The sequence below is a fragment of the Rhinolophus hipposideros genome (assembly GCF_964194185.1).
Source record: "Rhinolophus hipposideros genome assembly, chromosome: 1".
Classification (NCBI taxonomy): Eukaryota; Metazoa; Chordata; class Mammalia; order Chiroptera; family Rhinolophidae; genus Rhinolophus; species Rhinolophus hipposideros.
The window spans coordinates 43,060,160-43,078,960 of record NC_138047.1 but is presented as its reverse complement, the minus strand read 5'-3'; positions in this window follow the sequence as shown (position 1 = coordinate 43,078,960).

Below are 18,801 nucleotides of genomic sequence, written 5' to 3'. Positions count from 1 at the left end.
GAAACAAGTATGAGGCAATAAGCCATGAGAGCTATTGATAATTCAAGAGGCAAAGCTAGTAATTATATAGGGACCAGGAGGATTATTACATACATGGCCTTGGTAAATATGACTGATTGCTATTGCATTGCTGTGAGGACTGTTTGAATTTAAATGTATTATTATTGATTTTTTTGTTTGTTTTTATGACTTTTTAAATTGACAGATTTTTAATGCAAATAGTCTATTCTACCCAACTGCCAGATACTGCTATTGTAATTTGATGATTAATGGACATGCGCAGCAGTTAGGGTTCCTACTCCTCAGTCCAAGGCAAACTCAGTATCTTTTTCTTCCAATGTATTTCCTTTTATTACTTTCTAAACGTAACTCATATTGTGCATCAGAATCAGGTCACTTCACTTTTGATCTATTGGCGCTATTGTGCTACTTATAAAGATGCCAGTTAAAAAAAATTAAATAACATGAAAGTCACTTCCAGATTGAACTCAGATATCATTATGTCTTCCTGCATTTTTCTTTTGTAAGTGAAATCTGTCAAGGGGATGAGACTTTCAAAAAGCAAAATACGATAAAATCTTGAGGGAAACTGGATAATGCCAATACCCTAAATTTTGATATCAGCAAAACAAACATATGTTGTAATTGGTTATGTTAAATGGTCAATATTGTGATTCCTTGAGGCATTTTAATAAACTAAGCAGGTAGAGAAATGTCAGATTTCTGAAACACGAATAAATTACACTGAATAGGGGAAAGAAAAGTATGTGTTTTATTCTATGCTTATATTTAGCACAACTTGAGTTCCTATGAAATATGCACTACAGAATGAATTTATATTCAGAATTGTGGAGGTTTGCTAATTCTAAAAACAGATCAAAACCCCAACTTCTGCATAAAGCAGGTGAATGAACAGATCCCAGAAAATGTAAGAAACTTAGTTAAGGATATCCATCAAAGTTAAAACTGAAATAAAAATTATGATTATTAATATTTTTATTATGGACCATATTTACTGACTATTTGCCATATACAAGCTTCATATCATTTTGGCATTCAACTAACTTTATAAAGTATTTTAATAATCTATAGTTAGCCCTCCATATCCACGGATTCTGTATGCAAGAATGAAAACTATTTTCGATCTGCAGTTGGTTGAATACATGGATACAGAACACACAGACACGGGGAGCCTACTAAAGGACTTGGACATGTGGATTTTGGTATCCATGAGGGTCCTGGAACCAATCCCCCATGATACCAAGGGACGACTGTATTTAAACACAAGAGGGAACTCGGAGGCTAATTCAGCCATTTCCTGAGGATAGATTACTCATAAAAGGTAGATCCAATACAATTAATGTCTAGCTACAAACATCTTGCCTTTAATCTCTGCACTATTGGTCTATGACTCTAGTGCTATGATTCTTATTTAAAAAATGCATGTTAGTCACACAAAAACTCAGACACAGACAACAGTTTACTGGTTACCAGAAGGTAAGGGGGAAGAGGATTGTGAAGAGAGTAAAAGGGGTCAAATATATGGTGATGGAAGGAGAACTAACACAAAATGCAATATAAAGATGATGTATTGTAGAAGTGTATACTTGAAACCTATATAATTTTACTAACCAATGTCACCCCAATAATTATAATAAAAAAGTTTTTTAAATGTTATTCATTCATTCATTCTTTCGCTCATAAGATGTTGAAGAATTACCATATGATAACACTTCTATACTCTGTATAGAGTGATGATAAAGATAGGTAAGTTCCTTATTTTTTACATTATAATCAAGGAAAGAGCAAACATACTTAATCTGCTAAACAGACTATCAAATGGAGTCATAATGTCATCAAATTTTAAGAATGTAAAGAGATAGAGTGACAATGACAGATTTTATATAGGAAAAGTGAGAGGAACCAACTTGGTGGGTGGACCTGAAAAATCATGAGCTCTGAGTACAGTGGATATTAAATTTGAGATTCTTATAGCACATCCAAGAAATAATATAAATTAGGTGGTTGGTTATATATGTCTAGAGATGCATTGTCCAATATGGTCACCACTAGCCATATGTGGCTATTTAAATTTAAATTAATTTTAATTAAATAAAATTAAAAATTCAGTTCCTCATTTATACTAGCTGCATTTGAAGAGCTTAAATAGGAACATGGCGGGTGGCCGGATGACTCAGTTGGTTAGAGCATGAGCTCTTAACCAGGTTGCCGGTTCGATTCCCACATGAGCCAGTGAACTGCGCCCTCCACAACCAGATTAAAAACAGCTGCTTGAGCTTGGAGCTGAGCTGCTGGTGGGTGGCTAGTTGGCACAGTGGTTAGAGCACGGTGCTTGTAATACCAAGGTCACTGCTTCAAGTACCACATGGACCGCTGAGCTGCACCTCCCATAACTAGATTGAAACAGCAACTGGACTAGGAGCTGAGCTGTGTCTCCCACAACTAGATTGAAAAAAAAATGACATCCTGGAAAAACACTGTGCCCAATATTTCCCAATTAAATAAAAGGAACACGGGGCTATTGGGTACCATATCGGACAATACAGATATAGAATATGTCTGCCATTTCAGATGTTTCAACTACACAGCACTGGTTTAAAGTTCAAGGAAAAGGTCAGAATAACTCAAAATCTTTTCCTATTTATGAACTGGTTAGATAGTGGTACTCATTTCTGAGATGAATAGGTTAGAGAAAAGAATAGGTTAGTATGTAGATAGTGGATTGGAAGTTTTTCATCTAAGAAGTATAAAAACTGAATAACATTAAAATATTTAACATGAAATGAAATATAATAAAGAATAGAAGGAAATTTGTAATTAAGAATGTTAATATCAATCTTTAAACACTGCAAGGAGAAAATGCCTACAATCCTGAAGTAGAGATATATACTCTTTGCATCTTATAATTTTTGAAAACTTATCATGTTTTCTTTGAGTTTTATCATCTCCAATTAATACAGCTCTATTCCCATAATTTGGATACTAAAGATGTAACCATAAACAATGTAATTCCATTCCTAGGACATCCCTTCAACTTTCACATATACACAAGTACCAACATTTCTGCTGATAATTAAGATTAGAAGAGGTAAGTTCCATCACCTAAATCACTGAAGTAACTCCATTTTAGGACACAATGGACTGTACAGACAAAATCTCTATATATGTCCTTTCTTTTATCTCATGCATCTTTCAAGATTTGTCTCCTTCAACTCAAATCTCAAACTTTTGCTGTTACAAGATTGAAATTCCAAGACCTAGCATGCTTTCCATATGCTTCTATATTTATTCTAAGTTGCATTATTAAAAATATAAAAAGTAAATGAAAACCGACCATAAAATTTGTTTTAGCTCTCTTTTCTCTTTCCAGTTTCTTTTGAATTATTTCTAAGTTTCCTACTTAATTTTATTTGGAATAACGTGTCTGCTACTACTATTGCAATAAGAAAAATGTCTTAAAATAGAGATGGTTTGCTTTTTTAAAGTTCCTTTGAAGAGGAGAGTTATCGTGTGTGTGTTTGTGTGTGTAATCACTAAATCACTAAAGAAAGTGCAAACGCATAGAAAGGAGGCATTGATTGTCAAAACAGAGGACAGCAGGTCAGAAAGACTTGAGCAACTCATAGAATATAAAATAAGTATAAGCAAAATCTATTTGTAAGTAACAATATTTGATAATTTTGTTTTGTTAGTATTTTTCCAAATGATAAACTATTTTAATATTGGATTTTTCCTTCCCAGAAAAACTCTTCATTCTTCATAAATATTGAGATATTATAATTTAATTAATCGTTGTGAATTATATAATAAGCCACACGGCCTTTACCATGCTAGAACATCCAATAAGTACCATTTAGTTTACAAATGGATGAAAGGTATGAATAATTCCTCTGTTATATATTCTATGAGCTTATCAAATTTGAGGCAACTTGTAATCCAACACTGAACACACACATTTGTATTTAGAAGAGATCATCAACGTTAATTATTAATGAATTTTATAATTATTCTTCCTGAATATTAGTGAGAAAGATAAGACATAAAACAAACAAATCCAACTTGTATTCATGAACAATTAGTTTGATCAAAACAATTCAAGATGCTTTTCAAGGTCACCTGGTATTAACTTCATAATTTCTAGCTGAGAGTACGACTGTTATACATGTTCTTCGGTAGCTTTGAAAACAGTCGTCAGTGCCTGCATTGCTTCACCTATGGCTTAAGGTCTGAGAAAACACCGGGATCTCTCATTTTTGTTCTAGGCTTTTGTTCTTGTTGTAATATTTTTCCATTAAGCACAAAAGGTACCTAGCTTTCCTAGATATTTCCATGTATGGTCATTTCCACTTTCCCACAATGAATAAATCATCCTGATAACCAAAGTTATACAGATATTACATATCAGCAGAGGATAGATGCAGGACTTTAGGACAATACACATGGAGGTTTTAATAAGATGCCACATTTGTAGGAGGGTGCCAAATATATATTTTGGCCAAATGTTAAGTGAGGGTTAAAGTCAATGATCTATCATTGTCATTGTATCAACAGTGTAGACTGAATTAGTGGAATCTAAGAATAAGTCTGAAATTTAAGTTAATTATTTTTTTTACAATTTTATTACTAACGCTTGGTTGGACAGATTTTTAAAAATCTGAAATTGTTCCACAGGAATGTTTTTCAGCATAGGAATCTTCTAGATTATTTTAGTGGACATTATACTGCACATTTGTCCTACAAGCAGCTGTTAATGTTCATTTGCTGTTGGTAAAAGAGCAAAGTGTAGTTTGGCTTACTTTATCAATGTAAAAGATATTGCTGAAGGGATGCTGGTAACAAGTCATTACATTTATCTTTTCTCTAACAGCAACTAAGATAAAGACCAACATGCTCTTCAATCCCTAGACTTGAAGATTTGATGATGATGGTATTCAAAGTTCACTGAAGCACAACTAAAGAGTTATGCAATGCTAAAAGAATATAAATTTGACTATATCATCTGAAGCAGACCACGATTTTTACCCTAACTCATATTTTTATCATATTTAATATACACACATTTCTTTACATAATCACTTGAGGAAAAGTGTGCTGTTAAACCTTGGATCTAGAAATGTGGCGATAAGGCAATATAACTAATATTAAAAATAATGAAATAATCTCTGAAGTTTTATCTGCATCATCTTCCAGTAGGAGAAAGAAAGAGGGTTTTTATAGTGAGTAAGAATTATTTTTACTTTCAAGGCCCAGCACTTCAACTATTTCTTCAAGAGTTTCTGGCAAACAAACTATTTGGGTTAATCTCAAAAGTCCCTCTTATATTTATTGAAAATGTTGGTAGTCATTATCAGTAATTTAGAGGATCAGTTACTGGTAAAATCTTGCTATTTAGTACTAATTTCACCTTACACTATAAAGACATTCTTTGATATAAGCATCTTTTAACACATTTATTAGTTGCTCCTTCAACATTTTAAAATAACTTGTAAATATATTTGGTAAGGAATTTCAAAATTAGTTGAATAAAAATAATGGAAGTGGTCCACTATTCTTTGTATAATCAATAATTTTGTTATGTTATACTCTTATAATTCCAATCTGAATATTCAGTTGAAGTGTATTGAAGAAAAATGTACCCTTATGATTCCTTAACTTTAAGTACTACCCTGCTTGTTGCATTGCTATTAGCACCTGCATGAACATTAAATTCACTGATTTTCCATCCTATAAATATTTATTTAATCAGATTCACCATAATTTTGCTATGTTACGCCCAGACACATGTGGCAAGCAAGTAAAATAAAAACCATGACTCTATATGCTGTCAGACTTAAAACAGAATTCTGTTAGGTTCTCTATGTCTAGATGTCTGGTGAATAAAGTTTAAAAAAAAGGCATTAAATGATTTCAATAACCTTTTGGGGTATAGCAACATGTAATTAAAAGAAATGTTCTAGTAACGTGTTTGTTAAAAAGAACTTTCCTAGAAGCCATAACTTTGGCAAATATTGAAAGTTCTTCAATAGCTGAACATTATTGACAGTTTTTAACAACATACTTGACAATTTCTATTTAAATTTTGAGCTTCTGAAATCTCAAAATTATAAAGGAACAACTTTTTAAATTAAGGATTTTTTAAAAGTTTGTTTGAAATTTAATTACTGACAATTAAATGTGTTTTAGAAAGCATATTCTTCTAATTCTTTTTTCTTTGTATTATTGTTTATATGTGTGATTGACATTAGGATTTTTCAATTCGTGAATGTGTTGAAAAGTTAACATTCTTATAAAATGTGAAGACTTTCCAAGTAGGATATTTCTTCAAACACTTAGCTTACATGGAAATATGTAATTTAAAGTATCGTTTTCAAGAGTTATTTTGGTGTTATGAATGATAATAAGAAGGTCAGACAATTAAGGTCGCAAACTCATCCTAGAAAAAGCGCTACATACCTCATTGCTGAATATCATTACAGTCACCTTCAAAGTACTCCCCTTGGGAAACTATGTACCAACGCTATTGCCTAGTCTACCCTTCAAAGCAATTTTGGAAATCTTTTTTTTTTTTTTTTTGGAATGGCCATCAGAGCTGTTGTATTAACTTCATGTCCTGAATGTCATAAAAATGTCTTCCTTTCAATATTTCCTTTATCTTCGGGTAAAGAAGTCATTGGGGGCCAGATCAGGTGAATATGGAAGGTGTTCCAACACAGTTATTTGTTTACTGTCGGAACACTCCCTCACAGACAGTGCTTTGTGAGCTGGTGCATTGTCCTGATGCAAGAGCTATGAATTGTTGGCAAAGAGGAGTTTAGGTCGTCTAACTTTTTCACACAATCTTTTCAGCACTTACAAATAAACTTGGTTAACTTTCTCCAGTTGGTATAAATTAATAATGAATAATCCCTCTGATATAAAAAAAAAAAAAAGGTTAGCAACATCGTTGCAACAAGTTCACAAACTAATTGTCAGAACTCCTATACAAACACTTTTAACAAAAGGACTGATTTACTTTCCTTGCAATGTAACTTTGTAGCTTTTGCTCTATTATCTCCTGAAATAATTGGCTTTATGCCTGCTTTATGGTGCATGCTTAACCTCATTCCTGATAGCAGCTTGCTTTTTTCCCTTGGTTCATATTTTTGCCCTTTGCAATTCCAATTCCCTCATGACTATGCTTCAATTTGCCTTTTTCGGCATCTCCCTTCATATGAATATGCTTCTTTGAATTCTTTGCTTTGCAAGATATTATCACATAGCTCTTATGAATACTATCACCAGTAGTTGTACTAAATAGTTAAATATTCTGAGTATCAATTCATTTGAGTCAAAGCCCTACAGGCAAATGCTTTGTTCCTTTCAACAATGCGAGATTCTTGTTTTACTTCACAATTCAAAAAATAACAGTGAAGGACTATTTCATTTCTTAGCTGTTTAAGATTTAATAACTCACACTTACCTTGTCCGTACAGCAGAGTACACTAAAATCGCATGCATATTCTGATTAGACAATTGTTGACAAAATGTTAGATTCAAATAATAACATAAGCATGAATTAGTTTGACCAGATAGTTCTTGAAATATTCTAAAAGGACATGTTGAACATCCATAAGAAAGTGAATCGAACATTAGCATTAAAAAGATTGTAACATGAATATTAACCTCTTTCTTTGTTTTGGCTGAATAAAGCAAATCAAAGATACACAGTGATAGATTATTACAAGAATTACTGGGGTGATCACATTTTAAGGTATAAAAATGTTGAATCACTATACTGTTCACTTGAAACCAATATAAACAATATAAGGTTGTATACCAACTATACTTAAGTAAAAAAATAAAAGATAATGAAAAATAATTTTAAAATATTGTATTAATTTATATGCTATTGAGTATAAAGTAACACTTTCAGGAAGAGATCTCATATATGTAATAATTCGATATTTTATTATTCAATATTTACTAGCATTCATCAACATTTTTCAATACTTTAAACACTAATCAGCATCTGGTTGCTAATATTTTTATTGTTTTTATTTTTGTGATTACTATTTTTGGGACTCATTTATGTGATGGAGTTTGAGTTGTAAATTTGCTATAAAAATGCATTATTTGCTACCATTCTTATTTTGGTAAACACATATTTGTCTCTCATTTATTTTAATGTATAGCCTCTCTGGGATCTTTCCAATGCTATATATATATACTAGTGGTTGCTATAAAATAACAAAAGAGATGAATTGTCTGCTTCGCATTTCAAATTAAAATCCTGAAAACCATTCAAGGTACTCCCAGATGACATAAATGTAAACCTTTGTTTTGACAGTTTATGAAACACTGAATTGTGTATTATGTGTACATTTTATTTCATGCTCTCAAAATGCAAAAGGGCTGATGTTAATGGATGTTCTACTGATAGAGCATCTATGATGGTCCAATTATAATTTAACACATGAATATTTGTCAAATTCTATTGTTATTCTAGATTGTTTTAATTGAGAAGAAGATACAATTTTCCACTTAAATAAATCAGGTTTTACTTTTACTCTGTTTTGAAACATTACAGTTAGTAAAAAGCTAGTGAAGACCTTATGAGAAAAAAATTTTCTATGTATTCACGTTGCTGCTGACATGGAGAAATGGTTGCAAATACAGGGAACTCATTAGATTATCTAGGTCAGCCATCGATCCTAATAGAATACATTTAGTCCTATTTTACAGATACCCAGACGGAATTGCATGAATGAGTGTTGAAACGAAGTACATGGGAATACAGGCCCAATCCTCCATTAACAAGAACAGTTTCGCTTTTTTTTTTCTGTTCAATAGAGACATAATTACACAGATACATTCAACTGAAAGGGATCTTTTCAGTTCTAAACTGGTAAATTTCCAGTCTACTAAATATTAAAACAAATACTTGCATACATAAGGTAGGACAATTAAGTTCATGAACTCATCCTAGACATAGTGCTACATTTCTAGGATGACTATCAATCACTATGGTCACCTTCAAAGTACTCCCCTTGGGAAGCTATGCACTGATGCCAGCACCTAGTCCACCCTTCAAAGCTATTTTGGAACTCTTTTTCTGGAATGGCCTTCAGAGCTGTCCCTGAATGTAATCAAAATGTTTTCCTTTCAATATTTCCTTTATATTCAGATAAAGAAAGAAGCCATTGGGGGCTACATCAGGTGAGTAGGGAAGGTGTTCCAATATAGTTATTTGTTTACTGGCTAAAAACTCCCTCACAGACAGTGCCCTGTGAGCTGGTGCATTGTCATGATTCAAGAGCCATGAATTGTTGGTGAAAAGTTCAGGTCTCTAACTTTCATGTAGCCTTTGCAGCACTTCCAAATAGTACACTTGGTTAACTGTGCAGTTGTTACAAATTCATAATGAATAATCCTTCTGATATCAAAAATAGGTTAGCAACATTGTTGCAACAAGTTCACAAACTTAATTGTCAGACCTTCATATAACATGCAAATTCAATTTTCATAAAGGAAGTACACCTTAACAGATAACATGCCATAAAAAATTTTCATTTCAGCTATTTCATGTGATTTCTAGTTGATTGCTTTATCGTCACCTTGAACTAATTACGTTTAAATTGTATTTTATATCACATTCTCTTCCATCCAAGTCTACTACTTTTATATTCATTCTTCCATTTAATACATTAATACAAGACTGGGAAACATGTTTCAAAGTCATTCTTCATATTCTTTCTTTCTTACCTCCTAAATGAACACTACTAAAGAAATGTTGCTCAGTTTCTGGTGCCTAAAATTCATACTGAGACAAATTTTTGTGGCATTTATTTTTGGGTGGCATTTATTTTGGTCTTAGAAGTTATACAATAAAATCTCAAAACACTATTTCAGTGTAGGGTCTGCTCCATACATAGTTGTTGAATAATTACACAAGCAATAGAAGGGGAAAATAAAACAAAACCGGATACAGCTTGTTATTGAGACCTGAGTATTACTCAAATGTTGAAACTTCTTGACAATCACTTCGAAAGGTGTAATGGTCCCGATTAAGGATATTTAAAAATATTCTGTATTGAGTTATTCCAGTGGTATTCTCTAAGTGTTGAATAATTATTTCATTTCAATAAAAGTTTTTTCTGTTTTAAAAATTTATTCCTTTAAGATAATTATAAGTTGCCACCATGACCTTATTTTGAAATTTATTTTATACTTATTTTCTTACATCCTGTATTTCACTTATCTATTTAATCCTTCTTGATGTTAGGTAAATTCATAAGTTATATAAATCAATCACAGAAAAATAATTCTACTGTAATTAGTGATCAAACACGACCCGAGGACAATACTAACGAGTTTTTATTAAGCAACTGAATTAAGTGTGGGGCAAGCTTGATTCATGCATTCATTTGTACTCTTATAGTTGTTTGTATATATGTATATGTATACATATATATATATCAAATTACTATGTTGTATACCTGAAACTGCTATTGTATTATACAACTATATTTCAATAATAAATTTTTAAAACTTAGAAAGCATGTCTTTGATCATATTAATTTAATGCTGAGACAAAATGGTAATTTCCTAATTTAAATTCAGTAAGTTATGCAGATATGTTCTTATAAACACATGAAACACACTCCTTACAATTCTTTGTTCATTCCTTGATTTATTATATAATTATATTTTCTTCTCTTAGGAGACTTGAAGAGCATGTAGCAAGAGGGTTTATTTGAAAAACAATCTGTAAATAGCTAATGTTTTTTGATGTGACTATTTATCATAGTCGTGGCTTATATAAAGCTTTACCACTTCATCAATAAAGACGTAATAGTTCAAATATTAAGTAGTAATTTACTTCTAAGCTCTACATACATAAATGTAACAATAATACTAACACCTTGCAATATGTGTATCCAGAAGGCTTTCTCCTTCCATTTCCTTCCCTTCCTGTCCCTTCCTTTTCTTTCTTCAGAAATGTGTAAACTAAAACGCTGAAAATTGATTGGTGAAAAAAACCCTAAGAAAATCAAGTCAAAGTCAAAGAATGCTGGAAGGCCTAAGATGTCCTATACAAGTCATTTATCAAACTGACAAATAACTATCAGGGGTAGTATATTATTTTTAAATAAACACGGTACCTATTCAGTACTACAATAGTATAATACGAAAAGCAACTATTTGCTTTCAATCAAACTTGATAATTTTTTTTTGTTTGTCTCTGCCTTTGTGTTGTGGGAGTATGATTTTGAAATTTGAAACTTGATGAAAAGAACACTGAGGTTATAAAAGAAAAGGGAGGTATAGATTGAACTTTTAAACATTGTAAACCAAAATGGACTAAAATCATACTTTTTATTTTATACTTATTAACATTTTTAAAATAAAAAAGACAAAAATTTCTAGTTTTACCTAAATATATTATATCAAATCATAAACCCTTGACCTTCTCCATAAATTTGACCATCACAGTTTCTTGAGTATTTGTGTATATGTATATATTTTATTTATTAAAATGATTTTATGTTCATTTTATGATTTTTGCCTATCACATATATTGCAAATAGCACCCCCCCCCAATACACACACACACTCGGATAGACACATGCACAGCAGTTTCTTTTGATAATTTAGTTTCAGTATTTTAGGGACATACAAAAGTATCAAAATTTTATTTAGTTAATATCATTATTCTTGATATTTTGACTAATGAGAATCAGTTTAAACCCTAAGTATATATAACACCCATAAATATAGAACTGTCAGAAATGTTTTAAGTATTATAGAACAAGATGTTCAGCTGAATTAAATTTTCTCTGTTTTTAAAGTTTATCGTTTCTTGTATTCCTCGGGAAATAAACTCCCTAGCATAGGTCTCAAAAGCCCACTACCTTAAAGTATGTATAAGAATCGTTTTATCCATGTTGTACAATTTAAGCTCCCAAAAGTAAATATTATAACTTGTTAATAATTTGACTGATAATTAGCATATTATCAAGAGAAGACAAAAATCTGAAAAGTAAAATTAAATGATGCCTTTGGAATTCTCTCATTTATAGTTTTTGTTGGTGTATATGTGTGTGTTCTTATGTATCCAGTTTATCTGGTTCTATACCACATAATGTGAAGCAATGTCTCAAAGTTTTGCTCATAAAACAGTTATTAAACTATTATTTGGGCAAATTGACTTTTGCTCCTTTTTAGCAAGATCCAGACTTAAATTTGCTAGTTTGAGGCCAAATCAATACTATGCTAACTGCTCCATTAATCCTCTCTCACTGCTTTTCTCTCTCATCTTTTCAGAAAGCTGTTTACTGTTGTTATCTCACAGTAGATAATTGATTTTCTAAGGTAATGACTTTAGACACTTATTACTGATTTTTTTTTCTTTCCCTCTACTGCAGGACCCAATCAACTTTTGACACATAGCACTCATTTCTGATTATCTAAAATGGATCATTCTGTAGTCTAACTTAATGAAGAAATAAAAAAAAAAAAAAAGAAGGGGGAAAAAGGGCTTGGCCACCACAGTTTCCAGGTAGGAATAATTAACAAGGTTTACAGTATTTAGTTCCATTAATTGAAACAACTTGGTGATCCCTGAACACAAAACTTCTGGAGAAATTTAAATAGTATCCTTGTGTGTTTAATAACATGGAACATAATAAAATACATTTGGAAACCAAATATGCTCAAAATTAGTTGTAGAGAAAATTTTTATAAGATAAAGCTTACAGATTTTGACATGAAAAATGTCAGATTTTAAAATTCCAGCTATGTCTAGCAGCCTAAGCTTTACCTTTTATTCTCATTAGAAATTCATATATGCAAAATGGCAACGTATTTCTAATGCTTTTTGTATACATAAGAAGGGCATGTATTGATTGGCTTGTTTTACTCATGTCTAATTTTAATGATGTTTTACAAATCAGTTCTTTGAGATTTATCTGCTTAACTGCATTTATATTTTATTTTTTAAGTTAATACTCCTCACATTACCTGTTATACATTGTAATAGTGACTATTGCAGATTATGGATATAAAAGTTTCCAGTTATATGACATTTTAAAAATGTCAATTCTGCACATTAGTAGGAGAATACAAATAAAGCTTAAAAGGAAAGAGTATGAGAAGTCTGGATTCTATGTATAATTCATCTACTCAAGTTTTATCCCAATATTGATGGATACATTTTGGTCTATGTGGAAGGAAATGAAGAACAAAAGTAAAAACAAAGAAACAAACAAATACTTTCCCAGTTGCATTATGGTCATTAAACAATTCCCCATTAAGCTTTTGTCTTAACCTTTAGTAAAGGACACAGAGACCTTCTCAGTAGCCACCTGGTTGTTCAAACCAAACACGCAAAGCAACAGTACAAAGTACAGTACAAAGGTATAGTTTTCATCGCTCAACTTCAATTATAACATTTTATTTCATGTGAATAACTAATTGTTCTTTTGGATGACCCAGTACTTAACCATTCTCAGAAGTGCTCCAAAATAGATTTGGTAAGAAGAGAGCTTTGCAGTGATTCTTAATCTTGGCAAGGAAGTCACAGATGTAAGAGAATTCAATGCACTTCCCAATGCCAACATGAATGTTTCAGGAACCACAAATGGAGAAAATTGAAAAAAAATATATTTGTCTAATCCAATGAAGAGTTTTAAAAAATGACAGAGCCCTTTTGCACACTGTAATAGTCACTTCTACTACTCAACAGTGATGGGTATAGATGCAGAAATGAATTTTACCTCCCTCAAGTCATTCTTTTAAGTAGAATTAACACAATGATATTAAGTGAAAAAAATAATGGGTCAAAATATAACTTTCAAAAATAATTTCTATATATTTACATAAATATTGAATCAGTTGGTTCCTGAAGGACTTAATAGCTGAATAGTAACATCCTTAATCTGCTCTAAGCATTGAAATTGTATAGGTTGCTATTTACTGATTTGAATTTGCTGATTAGGCTTTCTTTCAACTAAATCGGTTGATCTTTAAAAATTAGTATAAAAAGAGAATTACTCCAATTTTAATGTTGTATATCTATTTCTCTTCTAGTTCATCAACATTTATAAGTCTCCTTTCACCACTATTTTATACTTATAATTCTAAGTAAGCTACCTTCTGTGTTTCTGGGACTAACACTAATTTATTCTATAAAAAGTTAATGAACAGGCTTCTGGTTTAATTTATGACATGTAAAAATCGTGAAGGTTGTTATTCCTGTCCTTCAAACAAGAAAAATATGTAAAACTGAATATCAATGACATTTTTGAACCCATTAGAGAACTGTAGTTTGGGGGCAAACTGATACCCTCCAAAACTGGAGAGTTAGGCATATCCAAGGAGATACAAAAATTACAAGTCATGCCAAAAGGCAAGATAAAAACACAGACTGAACAAAGTAGTCAGTAGAATCAGACTTGGATATGAGCCAGATCTTGGAACTATCAGACAAGTAATTTAAATAATATGTTAAATAGTCTGTGTAGGGAAAAATAATCCATCCGGTCTGAGTTGCTCAAACTCTGCACTTCCCAAGAAAGAATTGCCCTTGACTGTGTCCTGGGAGATGAATTCTGGGTCCTATTCTGCCTGATCAGAGTGTTTTTGTACGCCTGAGGCCTTGGGTTATGTTTGATCAGTTTGATTAGATGATTGATGTAGTGAATGCTTCTTTTTGTTCTGAAAGGCCATAGTCTGAGTAGCTGAGCTCAGTCACACAGTGCTACATGCTTATTTGATCCCAATGAACACTTCTGGACACCAATGCTTGGGTGAGCAACCTGGTTAGCCATTCTCTGCATGTGTTCCTACATGTCACTGCAGAAAAACTAAACATGTCTGAGGACACTGGAAAGCCTGTGCCTGTTTTTTTTTCCTTAACTTCTCCCCATGTGCCTTTTTCCCTTTACTGATTTATATATTTTTTTCAGTATAATGAAGAGTAACTGCACATAAATGAGTTTTTCTCAGGTCTGTGAGTCCTTCTGGTGAATCATCAAATCTGAGCCAATCTCAACACAGGCTCTAATGGAAAAAAAGTATACAACACACAAATCAGATAGGTAACATCAGCATAGAGATGAAAACTACAAGAAATAATCATAACTATGTATGGTGTCAGATGGGCACTATTAGATTTATCGCAGTGATCAGTTCATAAGTTATATAAATGCGTAATCACTATGTTGTACATCTGAGATTAATATAACATTGAATGTGAACTGTAATTGAAAAATCTAAAAATATTGAAAAAGAATAAAAAAGACTGGCAATAAGTAAAAATCAAAGTAACAAAAATGAATATCTTTGACAGGCTCATCAGTAGACCTGATGCAAAAAAGAAAAAAATCAGTGAACTTTAAGATAGGTCAATAGCAATGTCCCAAATTGAAACACAAACAGAAAAAAAAAAATTAAAAGCAACAGTACATCCAAGAAATTTGGGACAATATCAAAAGTTGTAATCAAAAGTGGCATAATCAGGATAGTGACATCACAGGAATGGCGGCAGCGAGGTTGTCTTCCTTCAGTTCTTTTCTGGAACTTACCACAAATTGAACATCTATAACCCATCAAAACACTCTCTGTTCATCACACAGAACAACTAAGAGACTCTTAATGAGGATTACTTGAAGGTGGGCAAATTGGGCGAACAGGGTAAGAGGGAAGGGAGAGGAGTGGAAACATGGCCCACATCCTCAGCTGTGGAGACCCAGGGGGTCCCAGGACAGAACAGAGACCACAAGAGCCGGAGGTGGGCTCTTTCCCTGCATCTCACAGCTGCTCTCTCCTGCCGAGAGAGAAGCATATCCAGCATTTGAGGCAGTAACCTCAGCTGAAACCTCTAGCTGGGCCCTAGATCAGAAAAAGAAAGTAAACACCATACCTGGACCCCTCCCCACACTCTCTCAATCTTATCCCACCCTTTCAGAGACTCAATATCTCCCCTGAGGAAGAGGAGAGAGCTGAGGAGTAATGTCAGATTACAGAGGAGCAATAGCTCTCAGGATCTGGGAGGCTCTTGCAGCTCTAACCCTGGGAAGAGACTGGGAAGAATGTGACAAGGCTGGGCTGGGAGAGAGAAGACTCCTCCATCCCCAGCCCATACCTTTCCTTGCCTGCCTAGGGCAGGGCAATTATAACTGCGGAGACACACCCAGAGGTCAACAGCAGGTGGCAGAAGCAGCTCTGGGCTTTCAGCAGCTCAGAAATCTCACGACCTCCACACTCACACAAACACACACACACAGAAGAAGTGCTCTAAGATTCAGGAGATCTGGGTACAGAGTTGGCTGTGTCACTCTCAGTGTGCATATGTGCAGACAAGAGCAGACACTGCACTGACTTTTTAAAAACTACCATCCAGACCCCATAGCCCCAATCATCTAAAACTGCAGTCCCACAGACACTTTGGGCACCAGGTGTCCGGCTCTGACTGCACATGACGCAGAGGACTCTTTGGTACAGCAGAGGACAACCTGGAGATTACTTGGTGGACTTAAGCTAAGACTGACACTGCTTTTTGTGTTTTGTTTTGACTTTGCATTTTTGGTATTTTTGCCTGTGTTGAGTGTGGGTTATCAGTTGTTTTTAAATGTGAGTGCATTTGGTTTTGTCTTTGTTGTTATTTTTGTGCTTGGTGATTTGCTTCATTCTGAAATTGCCCTACACCAGGGCCCTGCCCAAGAGGAACAAGATTCAACAAACCCAGAGGCCAACTCCAGACCAAACCAGAATATTACCGAGTTTGACCTACAGGTGACACACTCAGAGGGAATTCTCCACAGGCACAAGAGTACATAGAACCCAGCCTCATTTGAGCGGTCAATCCTCACGCAGCAGAACATCCTGCTGTGGGCAGAGCCAAGTCTCATGACAAGTCAGCCTAGGAGTCAATCCCACCTATTCACAAGCCAAAAGCAATTGAAGCTCAACTTTAACAGCACAATATACACACACAAGGATCACCTTTGAACACACAAAGGAGAATGGGGAAGTGGTAAAAGTGAAATATAAAGAACACATATTATATAAGATAACCCAGCAAAAACCAACAACCCTAGGGGAATCTACCTAATACAGCAAAGCAAACACGGAGATCAGCCAGAATGGGGAAAAAAAAGAAACATGTCCCAAATGAAAGAACAGAAGGAACTTCCAAAATTGGAACAAAATGAAATAGAGGTAAGCAACCTAACAGACTGAGTTCAGAACACAGATGATAAGAATGTTTAAGGAGCTTAGTGACAACATAAAGAAGGATAGAGAAAGCATAATGAACAACCAGTTAGAACTAAAGAATACAATAACTGAAATAAAGAAAACAAAGGAATTACCAGCAGGTTAGATGAGGCAGAGATTTAAATCAGCAACTTAGAAGACAAGTTAGCAGAGATCATCCAAATGGAACAACAAAAAGAAAAAATAATAAAAAAATAATGAAAATTGTTTAAGAGACCTCTGGGATAACATCAAGTGCAACAACATGCACATCATAGGATTACTAGAAGGTGAAGAGAGGGAGCAAATGATCGACAACATATTTGAAGTAATAATGACTGAAAACTTCCCTAACCTGGTGATGGAAACCGACATACAAGCCCAGGAAGTGCAGAAAATTCCAACCAGGGTAAACCCAAACAGATCCACACCAAGACACGTTATAGTTAAAATGGCAGAGGTTAAAGACAAAGAGAGAATCCTAAAAGCAGCAAGAGAAAGATAGCGGGTTACAAACAAGGGAACTCCTATAAGACCATCAAATGACTTTTCTACAGAAAATTTGCAGGCCAGGAGGGCCAGGAGATACTCAAAGTGATAGAAAACAAAGGCCTACAACCTAGATTGCTTTATCCAGCAAGGCTATCATTTAAAGTTGATGGAGAGATAAAGAGCTTCCCAGAAAAGAATAAGCTAAAGGAATGTATTACCACTAAGCTAGCAGTGCAGGAAATATTAAAAGGGCTTCTGTAAGCAGAAGAAAGATGAAAACAATCTAACTACAAATAAAAAAAATTATAATAACTATGTACCTATTAATAATCACTTTAAATGTAAATGGATTAAATGCTCCAATCAAAAGACAATGGGTGGCTGAGTGGATAAGAAAGCAAGACCCTTGCATATGCTGTATACAAGAGACTCACCTCAGATCAAAAGACACACACAGGCTGAAAGTGAAGGGTTGGAGTAAGATATTTCATGCAAACGGAAATGAGAAAAAAGCTGGAGCTGCAATACTTATATCTGAAAAAATAGACTTTAAAATGAAGAATATATTAAAAGACAAAGATGGACACTACATAATAATAAAGGGATCAATCTGATAAGAGGACATAAGCCTAGTAAACATCTATGCACCCAACATAGGAGCACCTTAATACATACAACATATTGACTGACAAAGGCAGAGATCGACATTAACAGTATCATACTAGGGAACTTCAACACAACTCTGACAAAAAGGGACAGAAAATCAATATGGAAGAAATGGCCTTAAATAACAGATTGAACAGTTGGATTTAATCAATATTTTCAGAGCATTTCACCCCAAAGCTGCAGAATACAGGTTCTTCACAAGCGCACATAGAACATTTTCCAAGATAGACCACATGTTAGGCCATAAAACAAGTCTTGATAAATTTAAGAAAATTGAAATCATACCAGTTGTCTTCTCACCACAGTGCTATGAAATTAAAATCAACTACAGGAAAAAACTGGAAGACACACAAATACATGGAGGCTGAATAACATGTTACTAAATAA